The sequence below is a fragment of the Zootermopsis nevadensis genome, unplaced genomic scaffold, assembly GCF_977971745.1.
Source record: "Zootermopsis nevadensis isolate Lab colony 2312 unplaced genomic scaffold, Znev_1.0 Znev_ptg000001l, whole genome shotgun sequence".
NCBI lineage: Eukaryota > Metazoa > Arthropoda > Insecta > Blattodea > Termopsidae > Zootermopsis > Zootermopsis nevadensis.
This window is the reverse complement of record NW_028259133.1, coordinates 11,478,400-11,485,145: the sequence shown is the minus strand read 5'-3', so window position 1 is coordinate 11,485,145 and position 6,746 is coordinate 11,478,400. Positions and strand designations below refer to the sequence as shown.

Sequence of the window (6,746 nt, the reverse complement as noted above, 5' to 3'; positions counted from 1 at the left end):
TAGTTCTTTCTTGAATTACTTTTAACTGTCTGTGTAACATGATGGGGGTCCGCAGTGGCCGCGCGGTCTGAGGCGTGGGCCTCGTGCCGCTTGGTTGCTGGGTCCGTGGGTTCTAATCCCACTCAAGCCATGGATGTTTGTCCGCGTCTTTCTGTGTTGTGCTGTCCTGTGTACAGGTAGAGGCCTTGCGATGGGCCGATCCCTCGTCCAAGGAGTCCTACCGAATGTCCATACATTGAGCCAACGAAAAGTTGGGACCTGCAGTGCTCAGGCAGTTGAGGAATGGGTCATTCCCAGTATCCCCAGTAACATGATTAATCTTTGTTAACCTTTCAGCTGCCAGTATTTGAATCTAATTCTTATGTATTCACATTGTGTTCTTCAATGGTGTGTATATTTAAATTTAAGCTTTTTTTCTTAAATGGCACACGTAGTCTGACTGTTATAGCATGAAGTATAGGAGCATATGCTAATTTACTTGTTAGTTCCTTTGATAATTGTTGGAGGGTGTAGCTTGGATTGATCTGTCTCATAGGGACTGGTGGCAGGCTCTTGCGAACATGGTGATAAAGCTTTGGGTTTTACGCAAGACAGAGAATTTCTTGACCAGTTGAGTGTCTGCTCCATTGAGTTAGTTTAATGTGGAATTAAATTGCCATGATTGTAAGTGCAAAATTAATGAAAATGAGATTTGTTGCAGCTGGAAACTGATGCATCACACACTTGCAGTAAGTTTAGAAATAGTTGATAGATTTCATGTAACTAGTTTTTTGAACATCATGTCTTTCTTTTCAGTATGTGTAAATTTTTTTTTAATGGTGGTAACAGAGTTTGGATTTTTTTTTGTAACAGTTATGTGTGAACACCCTCAGTACATTTATGCTTTTTTTTTAGAACAGACGAATGTACCAACCCCTTCCCAAAATGAAATTATATATGTGTGCTATGTGATTTTTTTTTTGGAGGGGGGATGGTGGTGGTAGAGTTTGTGTGGTTCTGCTAACAGTTGTTGATAATTGCTAGCGTGAAGGTGGTTCAGTATGGCGATACTATCGAGCATAAAAAGATCGATTTTTAGCGAGCGAAATTACAGTAGAGGAAAATTAAGCGTGGATAGTAGAGGTCGTGAGTAGTCTGAGGTCAAGTGGCGCGACAGTCGGTGTGATGGCGAAGAAGGGTTGTGCGCTGTCACGTGTCTGGTTGTTTTGGAGTTTGTTAGTAGTTCAGTGGATAACTTGACTAGCTTGCAAGACAATTTGCTTTCAGTGAATTATTAGTGTAATGTGATCAGGTAGTTCAGCGTTGCTTCCTGGGGAGCCTGACAAGAGAGACGATTAATAATGTAAGTATGCTTTATTCGGCGTTTCCTTGCGAATGTGTTTGTAAGCAAAGTTGTGACAATTAAGCCCGCTGTTGTATGAGATTCTGGGCGAGTTTAATCCTCCCAGAAATCTTATCTTTATGTTACCAATATCCTCTTATTGCTTTCTCGGTTTTTAAGTGGGTATTTAAAGATATTTTCCCATAAAAGTTGTTGCCTAGCATGTGATCAAATTATTATAACCTGTATTTCATTACCGTAACAATCTTAGGCTATCTGTGCACATCCCGAAGTTCCTAGTTGTGTATTCAATGGGTCTGCCTGAAGTTGCTAATTTAAGTGAGTGTAGTGACGGGGCTACGGGATATGCGACCGGGGTTTGATACCCGTTAGGGGCTGTGCCTAGATCGGTTCTGGGGCCCACCCACCCTAGCATCCAATGAGAAACGAGAGCGCTTACCCTAAAAATAAAACGGACGGGGCGTGAAGCCAACCGTTAACCTTCACCTAGCGTTGGGATCTGCTTGTCGTGGTGCGTAGTAAGTACCGGGGACTGACATCTGTACTTTACCTTTACGTTATCCCAGTTATGTCCAGATATTTTCCAGAACACCGTGTTTTACAACACTTGTAATTAATGTTTTTGTGTTGTAGTAAGGGAAAATGTTCCACGTTCGTGTAAAACAATTGGCTGAATTTTTGTTTTGTGTTTCCTGGTTTTCAACGTTTTGAAAGTTTTGCAAATGTTGAAGGTTCAGTTGTGTTTCCGGTTCATTTAACGGCTTTTTCTAAACAACTATTTAGTGTTTCTGGATCGACTCACGAACCTGATCAGATGGTAGGGAGACGGACGGATGCTTTATTAGCAAATACTACATGGCGATTCTTGGTTTATATAATAATGCTTTATCAAATTCATTAGTCGTGTTTGTAATCCTATTGCTGTAGTTGTTTACAACACAAACAGAAAATCGTTAATTATGACGCAAGAAGGATTTCTGCCTTCTTACCAAACGCAAATACCCTCTCTACTATTTCTCAGTAACACGATCAAACGTACCAGTCGCTTCACCGTGAACCTATTTTACGTCATCCATCATCATACCTAAAATACAGCCATGTTTGTTGGTACAAATGAAAGTAGAAAACTGGTTATTGAACTTTTAGACCACCATTTACTTTCTATTGTAAAGTCAGTTCTCCTTTCTTTTATTTTCCTGTCTTTCTCTTCTGCTGTCACGACATTATGTCGAGGCGTTTCGTTTAAATCTGCTGTGACTTGAACCACCGTGCTTCTCAGTTCTTGATATTCATGGCAGGGATGGGGCGGTTTGAAGTGGATTCATCTTGCTCAGGATAGGGACCAATGGCAGGGTCTTGTGAACACAGTAATGGACCTTAGGGTTCCATAAAATGTTGAACTTCGTGAGTGGCTTAGCGGCTGTTGGCTTCTCAGGATAGACTCGGCTCCGTGGAGTAAGAGTGGTCAACCTTTACGTAGCCACTGGTCGGATCTGGGCTTAGAAGGTTTCGCCGCTCGAGGTACATAGCTTCTGCACCCGAATTTATGACCGGCAGTACATTTTCATACGAATAACGTGCGACCCAACCGGCCTCATTATCAGTTACAGATGCGTACGTAATATTTGCCTTCAGTGTATGCTAACAAACGCGCGCACATAGCCCGTGGCATGAAACATAACATGGATTAAACAGTGGATCTACTAATGGTATTTGTGTTGGTTCTTTTGTCAAATGGTTTTGAATATTCTTAAGATTTTGTGATCCGTAACACACGACATCGTATCAACATTGGAATAACACTAGCCTCTAAAGAGTTACGATCGAACATGATACATGCAGGCTCGGGGAATGCTCATCACGCCCCACATATCATGTGTCATTGTGGCTTACCCGTGGGAATATCAGGGACTTGTAACTCAGCCGGCAGCTTTGATGTTTTGTACTCCTAAGAATAGCATTGCAGTGTAAATAACACCATCGACAAAACAATCGGCTAATTTACTGGAAATATAACACCAATAGGATAATTTACTGTTGAAGCATTATATGTGCGTAAAAAAATAATCGATGCCTTTCTTGCGTACATATGTGTAACTGGGAAATTGTTTCAGTGTTCGCTATTTGGACGTCGGGAGTCCACATTAATAGGTGTCCAGGAAATGTAATTTTCGTATGTATAAATTAAATACAAACCTTAATTTTCACGAAAATCTAATCGAAAATTAAACTAATAATGTTATAAGAAATGGATCATCGTACAAAATATTAGTTGCCTTAGTAACAATGTAACATACACACACATACATACGTTCGTAAATACAGGTCTGCAACCTTATTTGAAACATTTCCAAAGCGCGAACTGAAGTTACATATATAAATATAGTTAGTATATAATTTATGTGACGTGCTAGGCCTATATAAATAGTAGCCCTCTTTTAAGTCTGGGTTGTACCTTAGCACACACGACTGTGACCACACTTAAAGAATTATTATATTTAAGCTGCTTCATACACAACAGAACATTGAATATTTTCTTTAATTTTTATGATGTATTTTATTATAATTATTTTCCAGGCCTTTCTTACTGAAGTCATAGGGACAGATTTAAAGTCCTATCATTTTATATATAATATTGACAAAATATCTTACTCTTTCAATCTGCGCGTAGTAAACCTAACATCTTGTTACACCCATAAACATTTGATAGTGTAAATGTGAAAAGAAATAGCGTATCTTCCATTATTTTTAGGAAAAGCAGAGACAGAGAACATGGCAGAATGACACATTTACATTTACATTTATTAAGTTTTCGCAGCTGGAGTTCAATCTTTAATTTTGGTCTTCGAGAATAAGCGGCGTCGAATTTTGAAAGTTACCCAACGTTTCGGGAAGCATTTCAGTAGACATCTTCAGCGTAAATATGTAATGTCTGAGCGCTTTTGCAGGCAGTAGGTGGAGAGTTGCGTATTCACCCTGAAAATGGTAACTGCACTGTTTGCCAAAATGTTGCATAATTATCGACATCCAGTTCGGCTCATCCCTGAAAGCCGAAGTTGTATATTATTTATCTTTTAGTTTGGACGATGTAGGCGTCTAAAGTTTCGTACCATTTCATAATTCCGATACACTTATAATTGCAGACAACTGAATTTAACTGGAAATGGCTTTACAGGGGCGATTAACCAATTTTCTCAACACCCATTTCTGTATTCATATACGAGGTGCGATCGGAAAGTTTCAAGACTGCGCCTATAAAAACCCGTACACTTATCTCAGGTATTAAATCCATCCATCACCCTCGAAGTAGTTCCCCTGGGAGTGAACACAACGATCCCAGCGCCGCTGCCAAGCCTGGAAGCATCCCTGGAAATCTTTCTTTGTCAGCCTGTCAAGCACCATCTGCGATTCTGCCTGAATCTCTTCTATCGTCTCAAATCTCCTTCCCTTTAGCTGAATTTTCATCTTTGGGAAGAGTAAGAAGTCACACGGAGCTAAATCCGGCGATCCGGCAAGATCTTTGAGCTCCTGACAAACGAGAAGTCGATTCTGCTTCTGGTCCTCAGACAGGAGCCTTGGCACAAACTTGGCTGCGATGCGTCGCATGTGGAGTTCTTCCTTTAGAATCAGCTGACAGGTCCCATAGCCTATCCCAACAATGTCGCACAAGTCGTTGATGGTACGACGTCGATCTTCGTGAATGGCCTGCCGAATCTTCGTAACATTCTCGGGCGTTGTGCTCGAAGATGGTCGTCCAGAACGCTCGTCATCATCGACAGAAGTTCGGCCATTTTTAAAACGTGAATGCCACACAAAAGTTTGTGCACGACCCATTGCGGAATCCCCAAATGCTTGCTTTAGCATTTCATAGGTTTCCGTAGCCGTTTTGGCGAGTCTTTGGCAAAATTTGATGCACACGCCATTCCGAAATCGCAGGAGGGTCGGTGTAATGCACTACCAAAACGCCCGTAACTAAGAAACAAATGCTAATTAGATGATGCTGGCTGGCACACTGATTCACTATGAATGTAGGCCGCACCCCCTCTATTGACACAGTCTTAAAACTTTCCGATCGCACCTCGTATCTTATTTAGGTCCAAAACTTTTGCCTACTTTCCCAGCTGAAGGGGTTGTCAAAACATTTTAATTTATAAAGAGGTTCAAAGAAAAATTCATGACACATTATGAATTATCAACGAGAATTAATTTTTAACGACAGTAACTAATCAAATTAAAATTATAAAGAAGTTAAGAATACATTAAATCCAGGATATAACTGCTAGCATTCAGTTCAGAATCTTTTATTTTCCTGTCCTTAAGACATGTTCTCAGGGACCCTTACTGTGTGTTGTTCTTCTTTTAGATTGAAAAACTAAGTTTCACATCCACATACAATAAGTGTATAATTTTGTATATTTAATTTTAAGGTTTTCTGATAGAGAAGGAAAAGATTCGGAAATGAACGGTAGCAAACTTTTATACGAACTGAAATAAAATTTGTTTTGGACACTCCTTCATGCCTCCTCCCAGTTCCTTACTGAGAAACAGAAGTTCACGTAGTCAGGCGAGGTTTTCAGTTTCAGGCGATATTATGCTTGTACCAGACTGGCGCGAAGGTAGATGGACACTTTTCGCATAGAAAACACGAGACATGCGCCGTGCCAAGAACTCGGGGTGCTTCGACGCAACCCGCCAAAGTCTGACACAGCAGACCACGACATCCCCGCGTTCAAAATACGTCTAGGCGTTGTTCGTAGTGGCGATCTCTGTGCGGGAGCCGAACGTCTTCTGTTGATTGACGAAGCAAGAGGCAGGTCAACAGCGCGACACTTTGCATTCTGACCGGATTCTGTTGCTGATGACAGCATGCTGTCTTCGTTGTAAAAATAATTTAGGATTCGTAAATGTGATGATACACAGATAATTTAAGACAAACTTAAGAAGATAAATCTAACAGACGTTTTTGGAATTTAAAGTGCAGATTTATACAACTTTGAAATTTTAAAATTTCTTTCCTGCTGCAAGAAATACCTGCGGATATATAATGTTTTAAACCTTTATACACAAAAAGACTTTTAAAACGGTAAGTTTTTATATTACTGACTAATTAAACAACTCTTACGTAATATCGTGGTTTTAATGCTATTATCCTTAAAAGCGTATGCTATTTTCCGATCGTAAAATTATTCGTAACTTGACATTGAATTTTAATTCATGATAATGAAAATGATATTAAATTATAATATTATACGTTTCCAAAGACAAATTAATCATTATTCTACGTTTCTGTTAACATAATAAGCCACTTACCGCCATAAAACATTTAAAATTAACTAATTTAATTAAACGCCTGGCAAGTTATATTTGTTCCACTTTTTCCCACCAGTAGACTCATAGTGACAAA

The 6,746-nt window shown here is 39.7% G+C and overlaps 1 protein-coding gene across 3 annotated transcripts in view; it reads left to right on the top strand.

Annotated features, from left to right (window-relative positions):
• Positions 1 to 945: 945 nt before the first annotated feature.
• The window catches only part of LOC110829935 (glycine receptor subunit alpha-3), a 253,531-nt gene continuing 247,730 nt past the window's right edge, over positions 946 to 6,746 (top strand). The window contains exon 1 of one of the 3 annotated variants that reach the window (XM_022064165.2): positions 946 to 1,342. The gene's annotated coding sequence lies outside the window, so the exon portion shown is untranslated. Of the gene's footprint in view, positions 1,343 to 6,053; positions 6,426 to 6,746 lie in introns of those variants that run through there. The other 2 variants (XM_087342853.1, XM_022064166.2) reach the window with 2 other exon arrangements.